We start from the raw sequence: 14,499 nt of genomic DNA on the forward strand, positions 1-14,499 counted from the left end.
CGGGTCAGCCTTATTCTGCAAGGTGTAAATCAGAGGGCAGATGCATGATCTGGGAAGTTTTCCAGATGCACGTTGCACAAAGGCCCATGTGTTCTCATTGTGCGGAAATCACATGCCATCAGAGCAGGTCTGGGACACCAGACCTGTGTTGGGACATGTCATCCTGTCTGCACGTCTTCCACTTAGTAGAGAATGATGTTGCAGACACAGTGTAAGAGCTCTGAAGCCAAGGGAATGGACAGTTAAGAAAAGCCACCTTGTCCCCTGGAGGAGGCTGCAGCCGGGCCCGATGGGCTGCTCCACAAAGCCCAGTGCCAGACGGTGCCTGCCAGATGTGCCTGGGAGGGGCGGGCCCGCCGGAGTCCAGCGGAAGCGGCTCCAAACAGGCCAAGCCAGCACCGGGAGCCTCTGGAGTCCTGCTCCTGCACCATGAGCAGGCAGCGGCACCAGACTGACAGAAAATGTTCAGTTCTTGCTCCTTCTATCTGTAATTGGCCCTGACTCTGTAGGGCCTAAGCGGTTAAGCTGCTTGTGCATATTATATTTTTATTCCCTCTCCGGTTTTTGAAGTGATTTTTCCAGGCAGAATCTAACTGAGAGTAAATTGTTTTCTTGAAAGTAAATCATATGCTAGGAGGTTACATTAGCTTCCAGATCATTTGGGTGACATTTGGTTATTTCCTGCCCCAGTCTGGAATTAATATTGCATCCAGAAACCTCTTAAGGGAGGGCTTATTCATGGGGAACATACATTTCCAGTTGTGTTAACTCCTCTCTTTTGAATCCTTTCATTTTTTTTTTTTTTACAGGATTCTTTCCCTCCTTTTGTTTGAGTGACAACTATGTATTGTCACCGTTTCTTCTCGCCTTCGTCAGACTTTAGGTGATCGACTCTATTTTCCCTCAGCAAGTGCTCTTGCTGTGCTTTTTAAAACTTCTTTCTCTTACTTTTATCGTCACCACGTGGGGGTAAACATCTTTCAGTGACCGCTGGGAAGGGGAAAACTTAGATTTCTGCTCAGTTGTCATAATTATTCTTAGGCTAGTATCATGGTATAACTACCTCTTCCTTTAAGAACATAGCTCTTTTCTTTTGTGCTCCCCTTTACTTAATGATTCCATTTCTCTGGCATTTGTAACAAGCCACCTCAATTTCTTTTAGGAAGTTGTTAGCGTGTAAAGTACAATTAATTAGTGAAATGGGGAATGGAGAGTAAAGACTAACAGGGCAGGAAATAGGCGAGGGATTCTACAGAGGATATTACCCTCAGCCCCAAAGGCTCCAGAAATAACCAATAATAGGATTGTGAATTATGGAAATTCCATGCACAGGAATCCATTTGAGGGCATAATTCAACTGGAAATTATCATGGTGTTTCTGGCTTATTTTCTGACCCTATTTGCAATCCTGTTTTCTAGTCTCCCTCAAAACCACTAAATAAATTCCAGACATATAACTCTATTAAGAAAAATAAATTTCTTATCCACCTGTTAATAGGATTCAAATGCTCGGGAGGTTGAGACCTGAACACGCTTTACCCTACCCTGCTTTTTAAGCCCAGCAGTAAAGGGTAGACAGGTAGTATATTGCAATGGAACCACTTTTTTTGTACTTTAAGAAATTTTAACACAATAACTTAAATTTTCTTCTCTACTTTTCTGCAAAGGAAAAACTTTTTTTTTTTAAATTTTTTTTCAACGTTTATTTATTTTTGAGACAGAGAGAGACAGAGCATGAACGGGGGAGGGTCGGAGAGAGGGAGACACAGAATCTGAAACAGGCTCCAGGCTCTGAGCTGTCAGCACAGAGCCCGACGCGGGGCTCGAACTCACGGACCACGAGATCATGACCTGAGCCGAAGTCAGTCGCTTAACCAACTGAGCCACCCAGGCGCCCTGGAAAAACTTTTTTTTCTAAGCAAAATGAACTGTGCTCCCTGCCACCAATATTAGAAACCTGCTTTAAAGTTACAGCATTAATGATGGTGTTTTCATCCTTACCAAAGTCCAAGAGAAGATGATACGATATATAGTTTATTCAAAGCCCCAGTCCAAATGGAAGGTGTTAACAACTGAGCAAATGTGTAGAGGCCAAAGAGAAAATAGATTTTAGATGAGATGATCTTCATGATAGTCAAAAACCCAATTAGAAATTATGAGGTACATTTTAAAAGTCACTTTTAAATACTTGTAACGTATAGATAAGTCCAGTCCATTATAGTCTACAACTCAGCAAGGGGATAAATATACTTTTTGCATTCACTTAATAGACATTAATGTTCTTTGGGTTTACAGTATACAGAGTACTTTTTCATGTATTATTGTTTTCAGGCTCAGCTGCGTACTTATCACCACCTGTAACATCAGTTCCAACGTGAAAGGGGATGAGTTGCACAGTCAGGAAATATGTGAACGTAACTGTGCAATATCAACGATTTGAGGATGATTCACAAGACTCATGACACATGGTAATCTCCAGTTTTGCTGATGGGGAATTTAGACAGGCTCTAGAGTTAGAGCTGCAGTCAAGTCTTTGCTCTGTTACCAGTGATGAGTGACCCTGAACTAGTGACTTGAAACTTTCTAACCCTCATCTGTAAATTGGGATGATAATAACACCTACCTTATGAGGTTATCAGGAGGATTGAATTTCATGAAATGCAAGACAAAATGCTTAGTGCAGTGCTTGGTGTTTGTTGAGCAGTCAAAAAATAAGGAAGCGGAGAGCTTAGCATGGATTGCAACATCCATGAGGCCGTGGCACCTGTGAGTTTGTGATACTTGTATCACGGATCGTGTCAGTTCACGTAACACAAATAGAGCTTTATACTTGTATTGTTTTCGACTCCTCATGTAGATTAACTTTCATCATTTAGTAAGGGCCTAATGTTTAATGAGAAGATGGCCCGAGAGAGAAAAGCAAGAGCTCGTACTGTAGATGGATGTCAAGAGAACACGGAGACACATGAGGAAGTGGTGGTTCTCCGCCAGCAAATGGAAGTGTAAAACCAATCATGGCAGAATGTCAGTTCACTTGTGAATTGGAGCCATGATCAAATGCACTCACCTTATGTGCCATTTTAGAATAAAAAAGCAATTTGTTAAATTATTTCAGTCACTGTTCCAACCAAGACAAAAGCTGCAGGGGGGAGATAAAACCTCAGGGTCAATGAAAAAGGGAATTAATCTGTGGTATGAGGCTCAGCACAAAAAACATGGAACTTTCGGCAGCGATACAACTTGGGAGAATGCATGAAGTCTTTGCAATGTCGTAAATGTATAAATTAGGCAATTTTGACCCCCTTCATTACATATACCATTAAAATCATCAGATACAGAGCTATGCCTGTATCTGTTATAATTTCAAGCAATTGTATGGGCAGCTGTTTACACATTGCTGAGTATCACAGAATGAAGAAATTGATAAAGAGTAAGTCCAACTTCTAAGAGGGTAAATATTCAACAGCACAGCTTTTACTTTGCAATATAGCCTGCCACTACTCTTTATGTGTACTTCTAGTAACACCTCATGTCCCCTACCCAACCCAGTCCTAGGGACACGAAGATAGAGACTAGTGATGAAAGATGCCACAGAAGAAACAATACGAGCAACAAAAGGAACAGCTGGAATCACAGAAGGACAGGGCTGGAAGGAACCTGAGAATTTACCAGTCTGACCTCCTGGTTTTGCACATCAGAAAATTTTGGCCCTGAGAGGCACAGTGACTCTTCAGAATGAAAGTGAGTATAACACCTGATATTAGAACTCAGTGTTCTTGGTTCCATTATTCCAATCTACCTCTTTGCTTCAGCTTAGTACCCACCTGGCCCCAGTCCACCCACATGGACCTGTCACCCATCTCTTACTGTGTGTGACCTGCTTGTATCTTTCCATTTCACGGCTGGAAGACATGACTGAAAAAGGCAAGTGAGAAATCAGACAATTTTGTTAACCTCACACGTGGATCAGATTAGTGAGTGTGTGACCAACTTGGATGCTTTCTTATTATTAGTTTATTTAGGAAAAATACGTTTGTTTTGGCATGGGTTTGTTCTGGCCTGGGTAGTTTTTATTTATATATTCGAATTCAATACCATTTTGTATGTGTTGAAGTAATCAGAATATCAATTGAAATGTGAGCATTAATTTAGAATATAGTGACTGGTGACAGAAAATCGAGGGCAGTAAAATTATACACACAATTGTTCTCAACTGAAGAATGTATTAGCATTTTTGCATAGCTTTTTTGTTTGTTTCAAATTTTTGTTTAAATTCTAGTTAGTTAACATATAGCGTAATATTAGTTTTAGGAGTAGAATTTAGCAATTCATCGCTTACATATGACACCCAGTGCTCATCACTAGTGCCCTGCTTAATGTCCACCACTCACCACCCCCTTCCCTCCATCAGCCCTCCATTCGTTCTCTATAGTTAAGAGTCTCTTATGGTTTGCTTCCCCTTCCCCTATGTTCATCTGTTTTGTTTCTTAAAGCATTCATTCTCGCATAGCTTTTGCTTTGTCCCTGCTGTTATGTGAAGTCCAAGTTTTTCAGCAATCCTTAGTCCTAAGTTGCTAAAATAGTACGCACACTTCTGAAATACTTCCATGAGTTCTTGTGAGTCGCGTTGATATGGAGTGATTTACAGTTATGTCTTCATTTGTTGCCTTACAAGCTTTCTGGCTGATACTGTCATCAGCCATGGCTGGAAGGTTTCTTTGTTTGGACTCCTCCTCTCTCCATTAGCCAATATTTGTCGCTGTGACATGTGACAGGTTTCTCTCAGACCTGATGTTCAGACTTTTGCTTCTCTCCACTCTGTCTTTTCTTTGCTATCTTAAGCCATCCCAAGAGAATTTTTCTAGTCATGGATGAAGATTTCATTCTTTCAGAGATGAGTTGCTATTTTGATTTTCAAACCTATCAGTGTGCTGTAGGAGTCCCTCAGAAAAAATGTTGAACTTCTTCTTAGATTTTTTTTTTTCAAGAAATATTTCCTTCTTTACTAGTCTGAATCAGTACTTGGGAGATTGAGGAGCCTGTTATTACTAGTAACATGAGTGCGATGTATTGAGTACCTACTGTGTGCTAGCCACTCTGCTAAACACTCTAATCCTTACAACAACCTAAGAGAGAGATGCTATGTTAGTCTTTTCTGGATGAAAACCATGTAGGTTTCAACAAGTCCCTTTGCCCAGGGTCCTTCAACTTCAGGAAGTAGTAGAGAAGCACCCGAAACCCAGTCTATCCGACTCTACTGTTAGTGTTCTGAGCCACCGTAATATATGCGTCCCCACCGGCTTGCCTTCTCTCTTTTGGGGGTTTCACACTTGACTTATGACATGAGTGGTTTCTTTAAGGGAAAGTGTCATTGAGGACAGTTGTGTTCTACAGGAGCGTATCTTTTAAAACGATACATTAGGAATCTGGAAAATTTTTTAAATGCTACATTTAAAGTACATATGACTAATTCAGTACATATTTTAATTATATATATGTATATATATGCAGTTCATTGTTCTTTGGTAAAATTTATAGGCACTTCCTGTGTTATATCACTTCATCCTCATATAACTACCCATTGCAAGCTCAGTTTTGAACAAAAGGTGTCTTTTAAAGCAAATGACTCCGCGTAATGAGTCCCAACAATTGTCTTACCTTTTGATTACATCTATTCTTAAGAACCCCTCCTAACTGAAGATTTCTATTCTACTGAATTTTAGTTGTTCGGTGACAATGCATTAATTTCATATGTTTAAGGAGCTGGACAACTGTGAGTCAGAATCAATGCTTTGCATGATTAAGAGCTACCGGGTATAGGTACAGCCTTTGTACCTAGAGACCTACATAAGGCATGGAACAGCCATTTCAATCTAGTGACTGAGGACAACAGAACTCAACTTTTTCCCCCTGAGTCTATACGGAATGGAAGGTCTTTCTGGAGGACAGTCTGCCCAACTGCCTTCCTTTCCTGCAGCGCACACCCAGTGAGGGCTAAGGCCGTTTCAAGATTGGCTGTGAGTGGTAAACGAAGAAGTTAAATAACTCATTCAATTGACACAAAATTACAAAACTTAAGTGGGCCTTTTAAGCTAGGAATTAGCTTGGTGCTAACACAGTGATAGGAGCTGTGGGGCTGAGCTCTGTGTGGATGGAAAACCAGCATTAAATCACCACCTTTGTGACTCTTTGTAACCCAGAACTCAGAGGATCTCGGACCAGAACTTTCCTTTTTTCCTTGACGTGGTTCCTTTTATGAAAAGCATGGAGAAAGGGCTGGGCAATGTGCCTGAATACATTATTTTACCACTACTTAGTTCCTACTTACTTCTTTCACTAAAAACAAGGACACTTTTTTTTTTTTTTTTTTTTAACTAGGACCAAAGCCCTCCCTTCTCTTCCTCGTGATGGGGCAATAAACACGTAGAGATGAACCTTATGAAAGCGAGCACAAGAAGAGATGGGGGCTGGAGATGGATGTTTCTCCTAAGAGTCCGTAGAAAGCTGTTCCTTATAAATAGAGCCATTGCTGTTATGAAGTACAAAACCACATTGTTCCTTTCTTTAGTTCTGAATGGAGTTGGTTAAGCTTTCAGCGTAAGTGTGAAAAAGGCAAGAGAAAGAAGAACATAACCTTGTTCAGCGACTCTAAATAAAAGAGATTGAGGAGGACAGTGGCACCAGTTATAAAATGTTTAGAATTCATTAATGAGAGTATGTGGTTTTAATTAATTTCTGAACTATAATCTAAAAGGAAGTTCACCAAAGGAATAATATTACAGCGAATTGAATGTGCCACCTCTCAGCATCAAGGAAAATCACAGCAACATCATCACCTCCTTTCAATGCCCAGAAAAAAGTATTCAAAGTATCAGCATTCATCAGTCATTTCTAACAATGTAATTTCTCTACTGCCTTCAGTGTCTGTCCTGAAAGATGGAAACAGAAGGCCAGGACCCCAATTATCAAATCTTTGAGCTATTACCTATCTGTATGTTGAATTTCTTAATGATTTATGCATGAAGATAGTCCAGGCAAAAGCACACTTCATTACTGGTGTTCATTCATTCATCCATTCATTCAGTATTAGTAAGGATGCCAGATGCATTATCTCCTAGTACAACATTCTGGGAAAAACTACGTTGGGGCTCCTTGATCCTTTAGCACAAATTCTAAGTTGGGAAAAGCTCAAGCAACTTGCTTACAATTCTTTTCCATTTGGAACTCTCCTCTAGCCCCTACTTGACATTCAGAAGGGCAGCTCACATGCAGAAGTCACCTGTAGGCTCTCGTTTGCCACACTAGTTTCACATTTGGGACAGGCAGAAAACAGAAAAAGTAGCCAAAATCAGATGATAGATGAGAATCTGGTTACCATTTTAATTTTAAGTGTGTAATCTCTTTTCTCTTCTCACTCAAAACTTCATCCATTACTACACTGGCCCATTGGAGTCTCTAAAGACTCCAGTGGGGTGACCCAAGGTGGGGTGTAGAGAGTGGTGTTTGATTTAAAGTAATCTGGGCATGCCTGGGTGGCTCAGTTGGTTAAGCCTCTGATCTCAGCTCAGGTCATGATCTTGCGGTTCATGGGTTTGAGCCCCATGTTGGGCTCTATGCTGACAGCTCAGAGCCTGGAGCCTACTTCAGATTCTGTGTCTTCTTCTCTTTCTGCCCCTCCCCTGCTCATGCTCTGTCTCTCTCTCTCAAAAATAAATAAGCATTAAAATTTTTTTCAAAAAATGATAATTTAGAGTAATCTGTCCCTGAAATTCATTTTTATAGGATTTATGGGTAATTGACATTCTTATAGTACAATAACCTGGATAAATAGTTTCTTAACTAAACATCAGTTTAATGAAATGTTAATGTTAGAAAAAGGATTTTTATATTCTACTTTGCTCATTAAATTTCAAAATTTAGCATATCTTAAATGTTCCTGATCCTAGGTATACTGAAAGTTGATATTCTACAGTCTAAGTATATGAACTTAAGCCTATTAAATTTATAAAGAAGCCAATATTGAGACTTCCCAGAAACAAGGATGATATCTGTTTTTTTAACATGTTTATTTATTTGAGAGGGAGAGAGTGTGTCTGAGCATTTCAATAGGGGAGGGGCAGAGAGAGAGAGTGAGAGAGAGAATCCCAATCCATAGCATGGAGCCTGACTCGGGCTTCAATCCCCCTAACCTGGAGATCATAACCTGAGCCAAAACTCAAGAGTCAGATGCTTAACTAACTAAGCCTTCCAGGTACCCAAAGGATGATACCTGTTTTTAATATAAAATTACATATGTGAATGGGAAAATTGGTTGGTAGTGGTGGATGGGAAAGGATCATTAAATTTGGCATTTGGTAGTTTAAATTGTTTAGATGCTACTAGCTGGCATTTTAAAAAAACTGAGGGATGCCTGGATGGTTCAGTCAGTTAAGTGACCGACTCTTGATTTTGGCTCAGGTCATGATTTGATGGTCATGAGATCAAGCCCTACGTTGGGCTCCATGCCAACAGTGTGGAGCATGCTGAAGATTCTGTCTCTCTCTTTCTCTCTCCTTCTGCCCTTCTCCCCCACTTGTGGTCTTTCTCTCATTCTAAGTAAATAAATAAAATAAAATGAAATAAATAACAAAATAAAATAAATCTGATAAACAGTTATTGTGACTCCAGGGAAATCTACACTTCCTCTTTTGCAAAAGGGAGATAAGAGTCATGTTTACCTCAGGAGTTGTAAGGATTAAATGAAATACTACTATTCCTACTCCTAATCCTACTCCTCCTGCTTCTAGTAGTATTACTAATGCATCACCACAGTGTCTAATATGTAGTAGTTGCTGAATTAATGGTAGCCACTGTTACTGTTGTTATTATTACTGTTATTTAATCTCTGCTTTACAGAGATTAGAACTTCATTACGACTAAGCCTTATCTTTACAAAGGGTAAAGATTTTCTGGTAAAATTAGGAAGGAAATGAAGCCAGACTCTGAAGTGGGGAAATAACCACACTAAATGTGCTGATAGAGTTTGGTGACCCAGATTAGGGAAACTGAGTAAGTATATCCACGATCAGCTAAAAAATCCATCAGACATTCCCTGTGGGCCAGCACAGAGGCATCAGAGCTCCACATTAGCCCAGTGCCAGGGCAGTTCACTGGAATTGAAGTTAAATGGGCCCAGTGGGAATCAAACAGTTTGACTTTACTTCTTAGGGAGCCAGAGCACTAGAGGGTGAAAGCCAAGCCCGAGCCAGAGAATGGAAATAGAGTTTATTTCCATGTCTTAAGTTGCATCAGTGAAAAATGATCACCTTATTAACCATGGTCCAGGGAAGGAAGTGGCTATCTCCAAGAAAGAGAGGCAGCAAGGGAAGGGGATCCTTACTGTTCTCAGAACGTGCCTGGCACATAGTAGATATGCAAATAATATTTGTTGATTGAATGACCAACTGATTGATTGACTGACTGACTGAATGAATGAACAAATTGCCATCAACTCAAGAGCATGGTTTTTAGAGATTATCTCACCCTCCCTTTTGCTTCATGTGCAGACAACAAAGATTTCCCAAGACAAAGAGCAATAAAGAATCTCAGGCATTATGCTACATCATTCATTCATTCATTCATTCATTCATTTGAGGGCTTTTGTTGAGCCTTACGTATAGTAGCTGTTAAAAAGGACACAGAAGGGGGACACCTGGGTGGCTCAGTAGGTTAAGCATCCAACTCTTGTTCTCAGTTCAGGTCTTGATCTCAGGATAGTGAGTTCAAGCCCTGCATTGAGCTCTGCACTGGGCATGAAGCCTACTTAAAAAGACCAAAAAAAAAAAAAAAAAAAAAAAAAAGGACCCAGAGAAAATTCTTCAGACTACAAGCTGTGGAAGTGTAGGATGGTGTTTTATGAGATATCCATACAGAACAGTTAAGGAACTAGCAAAACAATATAATATATATTCAGGGATTCAGAGGAATGGAAAATACACATGAGCCAGAATAACTGTAGAGGTTTGTCTTTCATTTTTTGTTTTTGCTGGGCTTTGAAGAATAGGTGGGGTTTGGATGGATAGAGAGGAGTAGAAAACCATTGCTGCTGAGGGAGGTCAAGCATTGTATGGGTATGTTTATGCGTGGAGGGCGCATGCATAGTTTATTTCTGAAACAGGAGATGGGAGGTGCTGGAGGCTCACATTAGTAATTAATGGCAGCTATTAATTGGATAAGATAGGATATGATAGATGATAGAGATTGCTAGTTGAGGAAATTATTAGCAAGTCTACTTGCTCTTCTGGGTATGTAAAGAATATTAAAGATTTTTGGAAACCAAAAAAAAAAAATGACATGATGATTATCCCACTGTTTAAGGAAAATCAAAACTACAGATAAGAGACCACCGACGCAGTGGGGTACAGGTGGATGTAGGGCTTATCCTGGTACTTTGGCTATAGGAAGAAAGGAAAGAGTCAAACAGATGAAAAAACCAGTCACGGTTCTGAACCACCTAAGATACTGGGAAAGTATGATAGCTCCGATGAAAACATGGTAAAGCATAAAGTTTAAGAGGATGTGGTAGCAGAGAAAATGGCCAGGTAGGTGTGACTATTTAGAATTCAAATTCAAAATAGACCTTATAAAAAGAAGCAGGGGTTCTTTTTTAATTTTGTGCCAGAGGGGCGCCTGGGTGGCTCAGTCGGTTAAATGTTGACTTCGGCTCAGGTCATGATCTCACAGTTCTTGAGCTTGAGCACCACATCAGGCTCTGTGCTGACAAGTGAGAGCCTGGATCCTGCTTCGGATTCTGTGTCTCCCTCTCTCTCTGCCCCTCCCCCACTCACGCTCTCTTTTCCGTCTCTCAAAAATAAATAAATGACCAAAAAAACAAAAAATAAAAAAATTTTGTGCCAGAGACATTAAAATGTCTGGAGAAAAAAAAAAAAAAAAAGACTAACTTTCGAACTGGGAGATAGATAAATCTGCCACCATGTGTGGCACTGAGCAAGTCACTTCATTTCTTGTGACCTGGGTTTCCTGGTACATCAAATGTGGGAATTGGACACGTTACCCCTGGGTCTCCTCCAGTTCTGACATTCTATGACTCCATGAAATAGGCCTGGCACCTGTTTTCAATTTAAGCTCCAACATGAGTTTCCTTATTCTTTAAACCTGCCTTTCTAGTAAGCTGCCACATTTATTACCAGGCTTGTAGTCATTTCCTTTTATTCTAAAAAGAATATATATTCACTTTTTCAGCTCTAGCTTTTCTGTATTATAACCTCATAGTGTTGAAACCATTTTGTGAGAACAGCTGCTAAAGTCATCTTTCCGTTTTAGACATGGTCATGGTGGTGAAGCTACACTGGTCAGGCTACCTTTGGAACACTAATCCCGAGACAGTGGTTTTCCTACTTTGATGAGAATTCAAAGTGATGTTTTATGCCATTGCAAGCTGTTTTAACTTATCTGGAGCAGGAAGGAATGCCTGTGACAGCCTCTTATCCTGGACTTCATTATTTCTGCCTTGGGCTTCCTAACCAACTCCTACCATTCCAGCAGAGGCCTCTTTGCGGGACTCAAACGATCTGTTTGTCATTACTCACTCATTTCTTTTTCACTTCTTCTCTCTCTATTCCATTAGTACAGCATTCACTGTCATCATTATCAGTCATCCAGATTAGTCCATGCTTTCAGCCAGGCACATAAAAAAAAAAAAAAATTGAGGCTAGGCATAGAGGAAAATTAACATCCAGCTTGAAGACATTCTGTATCATTTGGGGTGGGGGGATGGGGCTCTGACCCTCTCTTTATGTGGCAAAGAGATGCTTCTTGGTGGGTTGGACAAAAGCACAAAATAGCCCCGTGAGACCCCTACGAGTCGTTACTGACCTGTCATGGATGGGGTCTGCAGCACGATAGTCACTAGGGAAGTTTTCCCTTTGTAGATTCTGGATGTTTTGACGCTAGTGGATTGAAATATCAAAAAGACCTCACGATAGGCAGCCCTGTCTATAAGATATCTTATTTACGTACCCTTCCCCAGATCCCTAAAACCACCTGATCTAACAACACACGATGCTGTGGAAATACGCGAAAGCATCCAAAGAGAACAATTCTCATCTTAGGCGTTTACCCAGACCACCCACCCACTCACCCTCTCAGCCCATTACTCTCTCTTCTTTGATGCCCCTTATTGCATTCCAGATCCCTGTGTCTGCTCCAAGTCTTTCTCATTACATTGGCAGCCCCTCGAAATTCCAGCTCTGGTTTAATGAGTAAGCCCCTCCGAAGGGTTAATATTAAAAATATTGAACAGCACATACAGCAGGGACACTGAAAAATCAGGGTGCTGACTGCAAACAGCCAGAACACCAACTCACAGTGTGTCCAGTAAATATCACTCCGTCTGTTCTACTGGACTCTGACTCAGCCTTCTCTTTCAGTTCCTGCAAAGAAAGTCCTTCTCTGTTTGAGCCCCACAGGACAGCCACCAGGTGCCCTTATCTATCACGCTCCCTCCCCTCATGAGACAGATAAGAAGGGTCATGTAGCATAAATTGAAGACTGTGTTATCATCAGATCATCAAGTTGCCGTATTTGTGGCTTTACCCATTTGGCAGGTAGGGGTTCATCTTCTCATTCCTGGTGGAGAAGCATTGCAGATGTCATTGAAGCCCCATTCTTGTGCCTAAGTCCTTACTATTTCCATGCAAATAAGCCTGCCTTCTGCCACTGACAATAATCTCTTTGACTGCAGACCCTGGAGGATAGAGTCGGCTCTGCCCTGTGTGGCAGAGGGGAAGTGCCAGACAATCAACGTCCCTCCCGGAGCTTAATGGATAAAGACCCCAGGTTCCTACCTTCTGCGTGGAATAACTCTGAGGTGAACATGCCACCCCCAAACGTGCCACGGTGACGTTTCATTTTGAGCTGAAGGCAATTGACAAGGAGCAGATGCAGGGAGTGCTCTCTGACTTCCTCTTTCCATAAATGCGCTATGAGGAAGGTGCCCTCTTGTACCAGGAAGAGAACATTCTTACCACTGGAGATGGGAAGTTGATGCCAAGATGAATCTGTACAAACAAACTTACGAAAATGACCTTTATCTTTCATTCGTTTCCCCTTGTATTTCCCAGTCACTTTCCCACAGTTTACTTACCCTAGTGGTCCAAACCTCTTTGTCCTTTGTCTTGTCACATCTCTACAAGTTATCAGTCTTTGTTAAACTGGTACATAAGCTCTCAGGGCCATCTTCTTCTGTGAGTCTCCATTTCTTTTCTATGAAAGGTCTCACGCCAGGTAAAGATATTAACCTCAAGTAAAATTTGTGTGCTTTTCTCCTGTTAATCTGTTTTTTGTCAGTTTAAATCTCAGGCCCAGCCACAGAATATGAGAGTGTAGAGGAAAAGTCTTCTCCTCTTCAGAAGTATATGTTCTTCATTGGTTTCCAGGGTGCCCCCCCCCCTTCAATATGGGCTTTAGTTCCAGTTGCTCACAGTTTAACTGGAGGTTTTGAAAACATTACCCTTCGTCGCTGCCTTTCCTTCCCTGTCTTACTTGCCCATACCCTTAGCAGCGTTTACTGGGATCACCTTCCAAATAAGGTGATTGTACCTTGTACCTGGATTGCTGCCTTAGAATCTGCTTCTCAAAGAACCCAAACTGGATCAGAGAGGACTCTCTATTTATTCATTTAAGTATTTTTGTGCATCCACTAGATACAAGGTATTATCTGGGGATACAGGAATGAACAAATTAGACAGAAATCCCTACACTCAGAGCTTATCATAAATACAATAATTAAGTAATTATACATAGAATGTTAGAAGGTAATAAGGGCTACAGAGAAAAATAAACCAGGATAAAAGGGTTAGGGAGTATAGGGATAGAAGTGTGGGTTACAAATTTTAATAGGACAGTCAAGGTAGATGTCACTAAGAAAGGAACATTTGCCCAAATACTTGAAGGAGGCGAGAAAGCCAGGCATTTCTATATTGCAGACAAATCTTTGCAGTCTAAAGGAACAGCAAGAGTGAAGGAGCAAATGTGTCTCGGGCATTTGAGGAAGAGCAAGAAGGCTGGTTTTGCCTAAACAGTGAGTGAGAGGGAGAATAGCGGGAGACAGAAGCTGAGAGGTAACTGGCCAGACGATGTGGAAGGTTGGCAGTCCTCTTGTAAGAACTGAGTGAAATGTAGAGACTTGTGAGAGTCTGAACAGAACAGTGACATGGTCTGACTTGCCTGTTAACAGGGCTCCTCAGCCTGCGGTTGGAGAGGACTGTAGGAGGGCTGCTGTGTACAGTTGCAAGGGTTGTATTCTGTATGAGGATATGTAGTCGCCACTCTGCTCGCCACACTATCTACCCTGTCATGGGGTTGTTTCTGCCTGAAGGAAGGACACTTTTTTTCTATTTCTCATGAAGCAGCCATATCAGCTAGTAAGTGGCTGACTAGGGGCGTAGGGACAGGAGAACAGAGAACAGTGGATGAGAATAATAGCACACGACTGAAATC

At 41.1% G+C, this 14,499-nt stretch overlaps 1 long non-coding RNA gene across 1 annotated transcript; it reads left to right on the forward strand.

Moving 5' to 3' along the window:
- The first annotated feature begins 2,336 nt into the window (after positions 1-2,336).
- On the forward strand, positions 2,337-3,891 carry LOC121027109 (uncharacterized). The gene is made up of 3 exons (XR_005788571.1): positions 2,337-2,468; positions 3,550-3,741; positions 3,813-3,891. It is a non-coding gene; the product is annotated as an uncharacterized LOC121027109 (long non-coding RNA).
- Positions 3,892-14,499: the final 10,608 nt, after the last annotated feature.

Source organism: Herpailurus yagouaroundi, unplaced genomic scaffold, assembly GCF_014898765.1.
Source record: "Herpailurus yagouaroundi ecotype Mexico unplaced genomic scaffold, PumYag 28, whole genome shotgun sequence".
NCBI classification, from domain to species: Eukaryota; Metazoa; Chordata; class Mammalia; order Carnivora; family Felidae; genus Herpailurus; species Herpailurus yagouaroundi.